This window comes from Sciurus vulgaris, assembly GCF_902686455.1.
Source record: "Sciurus vulgaris genome assembly, chromosome: 10".
Lineage (NCBI taxonomy): Eukaryota > Metazoa > Chordata > Mammalia > Rodentia > Sciuridae > Sciurus > Sciurus vulgaris.
In genome coordinates this window covers 538,590-552,229 of record NC_136470.1, presented here as the reverse complement: position 1 = coordinate 552,229, position 13,640 = coordinate 538,590, and the positions used below count along the sequence as shown (strand labels likewise).

Genomic DNA, 13,640 nt, shown 5'->3' with positions numbered 1-13,640 from the left:
TTGCACCCTGAGTCCTCAGCAAGGGCACAGCCAGTGGCCTAAAGAAGGAGCAGGCTGCCTCCCTCCGTCTGCCCCGCAACAGAGCAGAGCAGGGTGCAGCATGCCCGTGGTTTAACCGCAGCCTTGAGGACGGGGACCGTCTCTCTGTGAGACGCGGCTGGAAACCACAGTTCTGTTAGAAGCGATGACCCACGATGATCCCCAGCTGAGTCCATAGCTGGAGAAGCAGAAGACACAATCCCTCTGTAGACAGGTGGCACCAGGCACATGAGCGTCTGCAGGGCACAGCAGGCTGCGGAGGGAGCAGAGCCCTGCCACTCGGCGCGTCCCCACAGGCACTCCTCAGCCCTGGACTCTGTGAGTCAGCTCATGTGTGAGCAGTTACACTGAAAGTGAGAGAGGCCGCGGACTGCAGAGGGGCTAAAACAGGCCACTCCAGTGGTCCTGCAGACAGTGACCCTGGGCAGAGCTCCGGACCAGGTGCTGCTCCACAGTCACTGTGGTTCTGTAGACAGTGACCCAGGGCAGATCTCCTGACCAGGTGCTGCTCCACAGTCACTGTAGTCCTGCAGACATGATCCAAGGGCAGAGCTCCTGACCAGGTGCTGCTCCACAGTCACTGTGGTCCTGCAGACATGACCCAAGGGCAGAGCTCCTGACCAGGTGCTGCTCCACAGTCACTGTGGTCCTGCAGACATGACCCAAGGGCAGAGCTCCTGACCAGGTGCTGCTCCACAGTCACTGTGGTCCTGTAGACAGTGACCCAAGGGCACAGCTCCTGACCAGGTGCTACTCCACAGTCACTGTGGTCCTGTAGACATGACCGAAGGGCAGAGCTCCTGACCAGGTGCTGCTCCACAGTCACTGTGGTCCTGCAGACAGTGACCCAGGGCAGAGCTCCTGACCAGTTCGTGCTCCACAGTCACTGTGGTCCTGCAGACATGATCCAAGGACAGAGCTCCTGACCAGGTGCTGCTCCACAGTCACTGTGGTCCTGTACACGTGACCCAAGGGCAGAGCTCCTGACCAGGTGCTGCTCCACAGTCCCTGTGGTCCTGCAGATATGACCCAAGGGCAGAGCTCCTGACCAAGTGCTGCTCCACAGTGACTTTGTTCCTGTAGACAGTGACCCAGGGAAGAGCTCCTGACCAGGTGGTGCTCCACAGACACTGTGGTCCTGTAGACATTCCCCAAGGGCAGAGCTCCTGACCAGGTGCTGCTCCACAGTCACTGTGGTCCTGTAGACAGTGACCCAGGGCAGAGGTCCTGACCAGGTGCTGCTCCACAGTCACTGTGGTCCTGTAGACAGTGACCCAAGAGCAGAGCTCCTGACCAGGTGCTGCTCCACAGTCACTGTGGTCCTGTAGACAGTGACCCAAGAGCAGAGCTCCTGACCAGGTGCTGCTCCACAGTCACTGTGGTCCTGTAGACAGTGACCCATGGACAGAGCTCCTGACCAGGTGCTGCTCCACAGTCACTGTGGTCCTGTAGACAGTGACCCAAAGATAGAGTTCCTGACCAGGTGCTGCTCCACAGTCACTGTGGTCCTGCAGACATGACCCTAGGGCAGATCTCCTGACCAGGTGCTGCTCCACAGTCACTGTGGTCCTGTAGACATGACCCAAGGACAGAGCTCCTGACCAGGTGCTGCTCCACAGTCACTGTGGTCCTGCAGACATGACCCAAGGGCAGAGCTCCTGACCAGGTGCTGTTCCACAGTGACTGTGGTCCTATAGACAGTGAACCAAGGGCAGAGCTCCTGACCAGGTGCGGCTCCACAGTCACTGTGGTCCTGTAGACAGTGACCCATGGACAGAGCTCCTGACCAGGTGCTGCTCCACAGTCACTGTGGTCCTGCAGACAGTGACCCAAGGGCAGAGCTCCGGACCAGGTGCTGCTCCACAGTCACTGTGGTCCTGCAGAGATGAACCTAGGGCAGATCTCCTGACCAGGTGTTGCTCCACAGTCACTGTGGTCCTGCAGTCATGACCCAAGGGCAGAGCTCCTGACCAGGTGGTGCTCCACAGTGACTGTGGTCCTGCAGAAGTGACCCAAGGGCAGAGCTCCTGACCTGGTGCTGCTCCACAGTCACTGTTGTCCTGTAGACAGTGAGCCAGGGCAGAGCTCTTGACCAGGTGCTGCTCCACAGTCACTGTGGTCCTGTAGACAGTGACCCAAGGGCAGAGCTCCTGACCTGGTGCTGCTCCACAGTCACTGTGGTCCTGCAGACATGACCCAAGGGCAGAGCTCCTGACCAGATGCTGCTCCACAGTCACTGTGTTCCTGTAGACAGTGACCCAAAGATAGAGCTCCTGACCAGGTGCTGCTCCACAGTCACTGTGGTCCTGCAGACATGACCCTAGGGCAGATCTCCTGACCAGGTGTTGCTCCACAGTCACTGTGGCCTGTAGACATTGACTCAAGGACAGAGCTCCTGACCAGGTGCTTCTCCACAGTCACTGTGGTCCTGTAGACGGTGACTACAGACAGAGCTCCTGACCAGGTGCTGCTCCACAGTCACTGTGGTCCTGTAGACAGTGACCCAAGGGCAGAGCTCCTGACCACATGCTGCTCCACAGTCACTGTGGTCCTGCAGACATGACCCAAGGGCAGAGCTCCTGACCAGATGCTGCTCCACAGTCACTGTGTTCCTGTAGACAGTGACCCAAAGATAGAGCTCCTGACCAGGTGCTGCTCCACAGTCACTGTGGTCCTGCAGACATGACCCTAGGGCAGATCTCCTGACCAGGTGTTGCTCCACAGTCACTGTGGCCTGTAGACATTGACTCAAGGACAGAGCTCCTGACCAGGTGCTGCTCCACAGTCACTGTGGTCCTGTAGACAGTGACCCAAGGTCAGAGTTCCTGACCAGGTGCTGCTCCACAGTCACTGTGGTCCTGTAGACATTCCCCAAGGGCAGAGCTCCTGACCAGGTGCTGCTCCACAGTCACTGTGGTCCTGTAGACATTCCCCAAGGGCAGAGCTCCTGACCAGGTGCTGCTCCACAGTCACTGTGGTCCTGTAGACAGTGACTCAAGGGCAGAGCTCCTGACCAGGTGCTGCTCCACAGTCACTGTGGTCCTGCAGAGATGACCCTAGAGCAGAGCTCCTGACCAGGTGTTGCTCCACAGTCACTGTGGTCCTGCAGACATGACCCAAGGGCAGAGCTCCTGACCAGGTGCTGCTCCACAGTGACTGTGGTCCTGTAGACAGTGACCCAAGGTCAGAGCTCCTGACCAGGTGCTGCTCCACAGTCACTGTGGTCCTGTAGACATTCCCCAAGGGCAGAGCTCCTGACCAGGTGCTGCTCCACAGTCACTGTGGTCCTGTAGACATTCCCCAAGGGCAGAGCTCCTGACCAGGTGCTGCTCCACAGTCACTGTGGTCCTGTAGACAGTGACCCAAGGGCAGAGCTCCTGACCTGGTGCTGCTCCACAGTCACTGTGGTCCTGCAGACATTACCCAAGGGCAGAGCTCCTGACCAGGTGCTGCTCCACAGTCACTGTGGTCCTGCAGACATTACCCAATGGCAGAGCTCCTGACCAGGTGCTGCTCCACAGTCACTGTGGTCCTGCAGTCATGACCGAAGGGCAGAGCTCCTGACCAGGTGCTGCTCCACAGTCACTGTGGTCCTGCAGTCATGACCGAAGGGCAGAGCTCCTGACCAGGTGCTTTTACACAGTCACTCTGTTCTTGTAGACATGACCCAAGGGCCGAGCTCCTGACCAGGTGCTGCTCCACAGTCACCACAGTCCTGCAAACTGTGACCCTGTGAACCTGGAGCTCAGGCCTGGTTCGTGGCAGGCACTGTGTGAAGGTGACTCATGACCAGGACTTGTAGGCTCTTGAACTTTACTTGAAGTTGGAAGATTAACTGCAGCAGCGACTGTGGCGGTGTGCAGCAGGTGTGCCTGGGCAGGAGCAGGCATCTGGCCTGAGGCAGGTGTGAGGTAGCTGGGTGCACCTCGCCCTGCACTGGAGAGACGGCTGAAGCAAGCTGTGCTCCTTGTCATGGAGCCTGTGACTCCTCTGAACTGCCATTGTCTGGAAGGCATGAAAGCAAGCTTGGAGAAGAAGCAGTGGTCAGCTGGGGAGGGTCAGCAATGCCCTGGACTATTCTGCTCTCCAGTTCAAAAGTTTTGAAAATAAAAATGATGACAAGGAATACATGGAGTCTCGTTGAGCCAGGGGACCAGGCAGGCTGTGGACCTGAGGAGGTGGGTCAGCAGGAGGGCGGCTCCCTGGGGTCCCCGCCCTGCACTCTTGTTAGACCCTGTGGCCATGTGCAGCAGTTGGGTTGTCTCTAGACTCAGGCGCATGGAGATGAGGCCCAGTCCCTCTTCCCACCGGCCTCCGGCCTCTCTGTCCTCCCCGTCTCCTCTCTCTACCAGACTTCTTTTTTCCTGTTGACGTGCATTTGGTTCTTTTGTCATCTCATCCTTCCCTTCTTTCCTTCATTTCTCTCTGACTTCTGCATAAGAGAAAAAAATTCAACCTTTGAGTTTCTAAGTTCGGTGAATTTCACTTAACGTGATGTTTTCCATTTCCATTCATTTGCTGGCGAAGGCAGTAATTTCATTCTTTTCAATGGCGAGGAGAAGAACTCCTCTGTGTTTATATATACACCACAATTTCTTGATTCATTCATCTCTCGATGGGCATCTGGTTGATTCCATGGCTCAGCTACTCTGGACCGTGTGCCGTAAGCGCTGATGGGCTGTGTTGCTCTAGGATCCAATTTCAGATCTTTTGGATCCATACCGAGGAGTGGGATAGTGGGGTCATATGGTGGCCCATCCCTGGTCTGGTGAGGGATCTCTAAACTGTGCTGGTCTGCACTCCATCAACACGAGAGTTCCTTTCTCCCCTCAACCTCACCAGCACTTACTTTTCGTATTTTTGATCATTGCCAATTCGACTAGAGTGAGATGGAATCTTAGGGTAGTTTCGATTTGCAGTTCCCTGATTACTAGAGATGTTGAACATTTTCTCATGTATTTGTTGGTCTTTTGTGTCTCTTCTATTGAGAAGTTTGTTTAGTTCTTTTGCCCACTTATTGGTTGGGTTATTTGTGTTTGGTTTGGTTTTGTTTATACTAGGTTTTCTGAGTTCTTTGTGTACCTGAATATTAGTACCCGGTTAAACTCCCGCTTGGCAGACTCTTCACGCTCTCATGTCCTTAGCTCTGCACGAGCCTTTTAGTTCAGTGGTACCCCACGTATGGATGGTTGTATTTCTTGTTCTTTGGGCGTCTTCTTAAGGAAGCCTGGGCCAGCACCTATATGATGGAGTGTTTCTGGTCTAATTCCTAAGTCTTCGATCCACTTTGGTTTGAGTTTTGTGCAGAGTGAAAGAAAGGGGTCTAATTTCATTTTTCTATATATAGCTATCCAGTTTTCATGGCACCATTAGTTTAAAAGACTGTTCTTTCTCCAAGATACGTTTTTGAAACCTTTGTCCAATACTGGATGGCTGTAGGTTTATGGGTTTGCTCTGTGTCTTCTGTTCCCTTGGTTGTCATATCTATTTTGGTGCCGATACTATGCGGTTTTGTAGTCCAGCTCTGCAGTGTGATTTCAGACCAGGTATAGTGATGCCTTCTGCTCCACTTTTCTTGCTTAGGGTTGCTTTGGCTATTCTGGATCTCTTATTTTTCCAAATGAATTTAAGAATTGGGCTTTTTTTCCCCCTAATTCTATGAAGAATATCATTGGGATTTTAATTGGAATTGCATTGAATCTGCATAGCACTTTTGGTAGTGCGGCCATTGTGACAATATTAATCCTGCCTGTCCAGGAACATGGGATGCCTTTCCATCTCTAAGGTCTTTCAATTTCTTTCTTCAGTGTCCTATCATTTTCGTCATACCTCCTTGGTTATATTAAGCCCCGCGTATTTTTTTCTAGGTTATTGTGAATGCGATGGTTTCCCTTCCTCAGCTGAATCGTTGTTGGAGTACAGAGAGAGCTATTGACTTTGGGTGTGGGTCTGTACCCTGCTACTTTGCTGAATTCTTCTGTCAGCTCTGGGGGTCTTCTGGGGAGCCTTCTAGATGCAGGCTCATCGTTGGCAGAGGTAGGTCACTTCTTTTCTTACTTGTATCCCTTTGATTTCCTTATCTTGTCCGATTGCTCTGGCTCTTGTTTCAAGGAGTATATGGCATAGGACTGGTGAGAGTGGATGGCCTTCTCTTGTTCCTGAATTTAGTATGATGTTGGCTTTGGTTTGTCATAAGCGGCCTTTACGATGTTGAATAGGTTTCAATTTCTAGCTTCTCCAGCATTTGTAACATGAATGGCTTATCAAAGATCTTTTCTACATCTATTGAGATGATCGTGTGATTTTTGTTCTTGATTTTAAGTGATGAGTCGCATTTATTGATTTGCATATGTTGAACCAACATTGCACCCCTGCAGTAGACACACTCGACCGTAGTGTATCTTCTCTACGTTTTTAATGCAGACCGCTAATACTTCATTTAGGATTTTTGCATCTATGTTCCTCAGGGTATTGGTCTCTAGTTTTCTTTCCTTGATAAGTCTTTGTCTGGTTTTGGTATCAGGCTTATACTAGCTTCATAAAAGTATTTGCCAACTCCTTATTTTTTGCACCTCTCCTGATCCTAAAAAAGTACTCCTTCAGAAAACTGATAAACTACTATGAGAAGCCACCCTTGCAAGATACAGTTCTTTGGGGCCAAGTTCGAGCTTCTCCTCTTAATAAACCAGATGCCCTTGCCTCCAGCCAGAAGCCTCTCTCAAAGCTATAATGGGCCTCGCCCACCCAGGTCCAAATGAAGACCTTCCTGATTTGAACAGAGGAGAGGAAACCCACCAGGGAAGCTTCTGACTCCCACCTCAGCAGCACAAGCTGGGCAGTGGCGGGGGGACACGGCAGCAAGGGCCGAGGGCCCTGTGCCCCGCAGAGTGCTTTCTGCTGTCCTCGGCCCTTGGTGGCCTCTGTTGCCACAGTCTGCTTTGTGGAAATGACAGGCAGCAGAACTTGTTTTTTTAAAAAAATGCCTTGTTTAAGAGGCAGCAAAAAGAGGAAGACAGGACAGTCCAACGTGTCCACGCTGTTGTCAAAGGAAAGTGGAATCCAGGAAGGGGCATGTCAGGAAAGAGGAGCCTGCAGGGCAGTGACCACGTGGCCCTGGCAGCTGGGAGTCTCCTGGCCGCCTCTCAGGGTGGCTGTGGGGACAAGGAGGGTCCTGCTGGGCGGCCGCCAGGGGCTCTGCCTGCCATGCGGTACTCGGCTTCGCGCCTCATTGTCCAGTGTCCCCGGGCCAGCGCCAGAAGTGGCCTGTGGGCTTACAGGCCTGAGCTCGGGTGTGCGGGAAAGCGTGTTTTAAAGAGCCGCTCGGGTAAGGACGGAGGAGACTGTCGGTGGGAGAGTCTGCACGAGTCAGGGTGGACTCACCTTGGAGCACGCGACGACGCGGGAAAGCACCAGGTCGCACAGGCTAGGGCTGCGCGGGCTGCGGCTCGTGGTGGAGTGCTCGCCTCGCATGTGTGAGGCACTGGGTTCGATCCCCAGCACCACGTAAAAATAAGTAAGTAAGCGTATTATGTCCAAAAAAAAGAACTCTGTGGGCTCTCCCGCACACCCCAGGAAGGGCAGAAACCAGAGAAGACCGATCCTGGCACACATGAGGCTGTGCTGGCCGGGACCCTCGTTCACTACTGGAAAGTCGACACAACCACTCCACCTGAGTAGAGTCAGGAAAACAGGTGTTCACGATGGCTTTTCCTGACAAGCCTAACAGAGCAACTCGGTTGTCTGCCAGCTTGGTCATGCATAAATAAATTGTGGTATAATTCTACAGTGGAATACTACACAGCCAGGAAAAGAATAGGCAACCAACGCATGACGGTGTGGCTGAATCTCACACACATTTGAGCAAAAGAAACCAGACACAGTAGAGAACATATTGAAGGCTTCCAATGACATGAAATCTAGGAATAAGAAAAGCCAACCATGGTGCTAGAAATCAAAATAATGGCTATCCCGTGAGACAGCATTGGGAAGGATCCTGATGGAAATGCTGTATGTCTTCATGTGAGTTGTGTAAAAGTCACAGAGCTGAAGAATTAAGAGTTGGAGCCAGGAGGGATGGCATATCCTTTAACCCCAGTGACTCAGGAGGCTAAGGCAGGAGGATTGTAAGTTCAAGGCCAGCCTCAGCAATTTAGTGAGGCTTTGAGCAAGTTGGTGAGACCCTGACTCAAAATAAAAATAAAAAAGGCTGGGGATCTGGCTTGGTGGTTAAGCACCCCTGGGTTCAATCCCTGGTACAGAAAGAAAAAAAAAAAGAGTTGGGCTTCTTCTATATAGAGCATTCCTGAATAAAAAAGGAAGGATAGAGAAGTTAACAATTGAGTACTTATTTTTATTTATTTTTAGGGGGTACTGGGGGTTGAATGCAGGAGCACCTGACCACTGGGCCACATCCTCATCCCTATTTTGTATTTTATTTAGAAACAGGTGTCATTGAGTTGCTTATCATCTGGCTTTTGCTGAGACTGGCTTTGAACTCATTATCCTCCTGCCTCAGCCTCCAGAGCCACTGATATTACAGGTGTGTGCCACTGCACCTGACTTTTTATTTATTTTTGTATTTTTTAGTACTTTACCAAGTTGCATATAATGAAAACCTTTTGTCTTTTTTTCTTACAAGTAGAGTTGTTGAAGGCTGAGTTTTAAGACAGAACTTTGTGTTCACAGGGAAAGGTGTCCGAGACACGCTGCTGGAGGGAAGAAACCAGCAAAGTGCCCCCCCAAGAGGCTCTGCCTCAGATCAAGATGAGGAAGACCAAGCTCCTGTGGGAACAGGAAACACCCACGCGAGGTAATAAGAATGCTTTCTCTAAGAAGAGAAGACAGAGGGCCCGAGAGCTGAGCTCCAGAGAGAAGCAGCTTAGCTGGGAGACAGCGACCCTCTTCCCCGGAGGCCTGGACAGGGCTGACCGCAGTGCACAGGAGAGTTCTGTGTGGACGGAGGCTGCCATCTGCGCTTGGTGGGACCTGGGCGGTGGCTCAGTGGTGAGCGCTTGCCTAGCACAGGAGGCACTGGGTTTGATCCATAAACAAACAAACAAGCAAACAAATAAAATAAAGGTATGTTTTAGAAAGCCACGAAGGCAAGGAGGGAGTCCTCTGCCTCGCTGGCTCTCCTCCTGCCCCACGAGTTTGGAGGAGGGTGTCCAAACAGGGAAAAACCCATATACCCATGGTTTCTCGTGAATGGATTCCAGTCCTGCCTGAGTGGACACCGCAACCAGCCCAACGCTGGCAAGATCAGAAGGACGGTCTCCGGAGTGAGGCTGGGCTGACAGCAGTTAACCGGCGAGCTGCAGCTTCTGTCTCAGACGGCAGGAGAAAGCTGCGCGACTGGTTCCTCACCTGACTGCTTGGAGAAAAGGGGTCGATGTCTAGCGAGCAGAGAGAACCAGCGGCGACACCCTCTCCGTCATGACTGCACGCACGCGCCAGCTACGCGGACACGCACGCGTTCAAGGAAGCGGGGATGCGGCTCACCGTGCAGAGGAATCACCACCCTTAGGAGCCATCAGATGACTCAGTCATGGAATAAGAAAAGAAGGAAAGGGTCTGAAAAACAGATCACGTAAGGGAAGCATGAACGGGCTTAGAGCGCAGGAGGCAGAAGACGGGGATCAGTGAACTTGAAGAAGGGTCAATGAGATCATTCAAGCTGGATATGAGAGAAAAGATCAAGAGGTAAACAGAACGTGAGATCGTATCGCGTGATCTGAAATATAAGCATTTGGAGTCCAAGAATAAGAAAAGAGACAGGAGGAAATGGAAGAAGCCACATTCCAAGAATCAATGGCCAAAAGTACCGCAGTCTGGTGGAGATTGATTGACCCATACATCCAAGGCATGAATGAATCTGAAAAAGATAAATACAAAGAAAGCCAGAGCTGAGCTGATATAACCAGACTGCCCAAGGCTGACTGTAGAGAGAACCGTAGAAGCCGTCGTCAGACAGGAAACGCGCTTTGCTGGAACCATGATTTTTTAGGTAATGGCGGCTTTCTCACTGGAAAGAAGAAGGAGATGGAAGACAGAGGAGCAGAAGGTTAAAATGCTGAGGGAGAGAAGACCTTGGCCTACCAGTCTGCAGCCAGCAAAGTCACCCATCGAAGAGGACGGCGAAGTGGAGATGTTCCGGAGAGCACAGAGACACCGTGGAGCTCCGCAGCCACTGGACGTCACCGTGGGAAGGGCTAAGGCCGCTTTCAAGGCTGAGTGGAAGCGGTGGAGTCGCAGACTCGGGAGGGCCGCGGGCGCGCCCTGCTGCCGCTGGTGCTCTGGACCAGGCCCGTCTTTTGTGGGTCGTCCTTGCATCGTGTGGTGTCTTGTAGGGCCTCTGGCCTCCGCTCACAGACACCCAGGGCACCCTCCAGTTGTGACGACCAAGGGGCGTCCAGGGGGTGGCGTCCAAGGGGGACGGAAGAGCCACAGGCGGCGACTGCACACCTGCACGCCTGCACGCCTGCACACCTGTACCCCTGCACCCTTGCACGCCTGCACGCCTGCACACATCCACGTCCGGGACCTCCTCCCACATCTCCATTCCCCAGTGCCAGCTCAGTTCCAGGCAGACACAGGGCGTTCTTGCCAGGATCGCGTGGGTCCAGTGGTATGAGCTGGCCTCACAGGAGGGTGGTGCAGGCTCTCTCTGGGCACCCCAGCTGCCATGCACCACTGCAGGCACCCCACCCCTGGAGGCCTGCTCTGAGGCGCGGGCACAGCTGCCCGGGCCACTGCCGTGGACGCCTGGGGTCTCTTCCCTGGGCACCACCACCATCGCCAGGCTCTCCCTGGGGCCCAGCTGCCCGGACACTCTGCTGCAGGTGCCAGAGGTCTTTCCTCTGGGTGCCGCTGCTGCTGCTGGCGCCGTCGCCGTTGTCCAGGGGTCTGCGCCCTCCAGAGCCTCGGTCACACAACTGACCTCTACACTGCCACCGCTGCTGCCAAACCCGCTGCCGCCAAAGCCGCTGCCACACCCGCAGGCCGCAGAGGCCTCCTCTCTGCTGCCACTGCGGCAGCAACCGCCGCGGCCACCTCTGCTGCCGCAGTCCTCCGCCTGCAGCTGCTGCTGACCCCTGCCTGCTGCCGCCGACTCCTGCCTCTGCTGCTTCCGCCCTGCCCAGCCCGCTGCCAGGGAGATCCAGTTTGGTTGCAGGCAGCCACATCCATTTTCAGATGCTTGGGGTGCCAGTGGGCTTGCTGCCCCTGCCATCTTGGGGCGCGGCCACCCCTGTCTGGGGACACCGGCCAGGACCTGGAGGTTCAGTGTCAGGGTGCCGTGGGCCTGGTTGCCCCGGGGTCTGCCTCCTGGGAGTGCGGCGACCGCCCTCTGGTTGCCGTCTCTCAGGGCTGCTCCTCCCTGGTGGGCCCTCTCCAAGTTCCAGTGCCATGAGATCTTGGGCTGCAACGTGGCTGAAACCAGGGCACCTGAGACCCAGAGGGCGAGATAGCGCGGGGCCTGCGGGGCCTGTCTGGGCCAGGCGGTCTTGTGGGAAGTCAGAGACAGGGTGGAGAGGCTTCCGGACGCCGGCAGGGACAGTTGTTCAAATTTCCACCGAGATTTATTTCATTTTTATTTTTTCCTTCTCTGGTATCTGTCCGCCATATTTGGGGCCGGGTGTGTTTTGTGCATCAGTTTGTTGAGGACGGTGATACGCGTGTTGTTTGCCGTCCTGCTGTACAGTCTTACTTTTCCCCCTCCTTATACAGTCTTCTTCATCTCTCTTGTCTCTCTTCCTGGATTCCCTTCCTACCTTTTCTCCACCTAACAGCTAATCTATGTTGGCTCCTCTCCCACTCTTCCTATGGATTTTTGCTTCTGGCTTCTCTCTTTCTCCCTCATGAACACCATGTCCTGCACTGTTTCTGCTCTTTCTTTGCCCACTATTTGAGATTGTAAATCCATTTGGCAAATGTTCTGCTTTTTTGTGGACAGTGATTGAACTCGTCGTTGCTGTCTATAGAGAGGCAGGGGAAACTGCGCTGGGAGACTGTATATTGTTTGCACTGGGCGTTGTTGATATTGGTCTCCCTCTTAAAGGGAGGATACTGGAAATCTTCAGGGACAATATAGGTCCACAGGGTAGAAGCTGTGTTGCCTCAGATCCATACACTACATGAGAAAACACAAGCAGCATGAGAAAACAAGGGAACAAAATGCCGTAAACAGACAGGATGCCCCAATAAGAGAAGCCGCTGACAACACAGTAGAAGAAATGTCCAAGAAGGAGTTTAGAATGTTCATAGTTAATCTGATCTGTGAAGTAAAGGGTGGTATAAATAGTGAAATCAAGAGAAAATACAGGAAATGAAAGATCACTTCAATAAAGAGTAAGAGATTCTGAAAAAAAAAAACACAAGCAGAAATCCTTGAAATGAAGGAATCAATAAATCCAATTATTAATTCAATGGAAAGCATCACTTACAGACTAGACCATTTGGAAGGCAGACCCTCAGGCAATGCAGACAAAATATTTAATATTGAAAATAAAGTCGATCATGCAGAGAAGATGGTAAGAATTCATTGACAGAACTTCCAAGAAATATGGGACAACATGAAAAGACTAAACTTAAGAGTTATCAGGATAGAAGAAGGAACAGAGATACAAACCAAAGGACTGCACAATCTTTTCAATTAGAACAATTAGAACAATTTAGACATAATATCAGAAAATTCCCCAGACCTAAAGAATGAAATGGAAAGTCAAATACAGGAGGCTTACAGGACCCCAGATGTACAAAACTACAGCAGGTCCACACCAAGAAACATAATGAAAATGACTAAAATATAGAATAAGGATAAAATCTTAAAGTCTGCAAGAGAAAAAAGGCAAATTACTTATAGGGGAAAACCAATTCTGATCTCAAATGATTTCTCAACCCAGACCCTCAAAGTCAGAGGTGATGGAACAACATATTTCAAACTCTGAAAGAAAATGGATGCCAACCAAGAATCTTAGATCCAGCTCAATTAAGCTTCAGGTTTGAAGATGAAATAAAATCCTTCCATGATAAACAAACGTTAAGAGAATTCACAATTAGCAAGCCCGCACTACAGAACATTCTCAACAAAATATTCCATGAGAACAAAGTGAAAAAAAAAAAAGTGAAAACCAGTAAAGGGAAAAACTACACTAAAGGAATAGTCAAAAGAGAAAGTAAATCAAACTAAAAGCCAGAAATAAACCAAAATGACTGGGAATACAAGTCATATCTCAGTAATAAACTTAAATATTAGTAGCCTAAATTCACAATCAAAAGACATCGACTTGCAGATTGGACTGAAAAACAAGACCCAACAACAAGCTGTCTCCAAGAGACTCACCTCCCAGGCAAAGACATGCACAGACTGAAGGTGAAGGACGGGGAAACATGTCACTCACATGGACTGCGTAAACAAGCGGGGGTTTCCATCCTCATATCAGACGAAGTGGACTTCAAACCAAAGTTAGTCAGAAGGGACAAAGAAGGCCACATCATTCTACCGAAGGGAATTACACAGCAGCAAGACATAGCGATTGTAAACATTTGTGCTCCAAACAATGGAGCATCTACATACATCAAACAAACCCTCCTCAATTTCAAGA

At 51.7% G+C, this 13,640-nt stretch overlaps 1 long non-coding RNA gene across 1 annotated transcript; it reads left to right on the top strand.

The window, feature by feature from the left end:
* The first annotated feature begins 6,028 nt into the window (after nucleotides 1-6,028).
* Nucleotides 6,029-9,019, top strand: LOC306637910. The gene is made up of 3 exons (XR_013757305.1): nucleotides 6,029-6,075; nucleotides 8,479-8,578; nucleotides 8,725-9,019. It is a non-coding gene; the product is annotated as an uncharacterized lncRNA (long non-coding RNA).
* The last annotated feature ends 4,621 nt before the right edge of the window (nucleotides 9,020-13,640 follow it).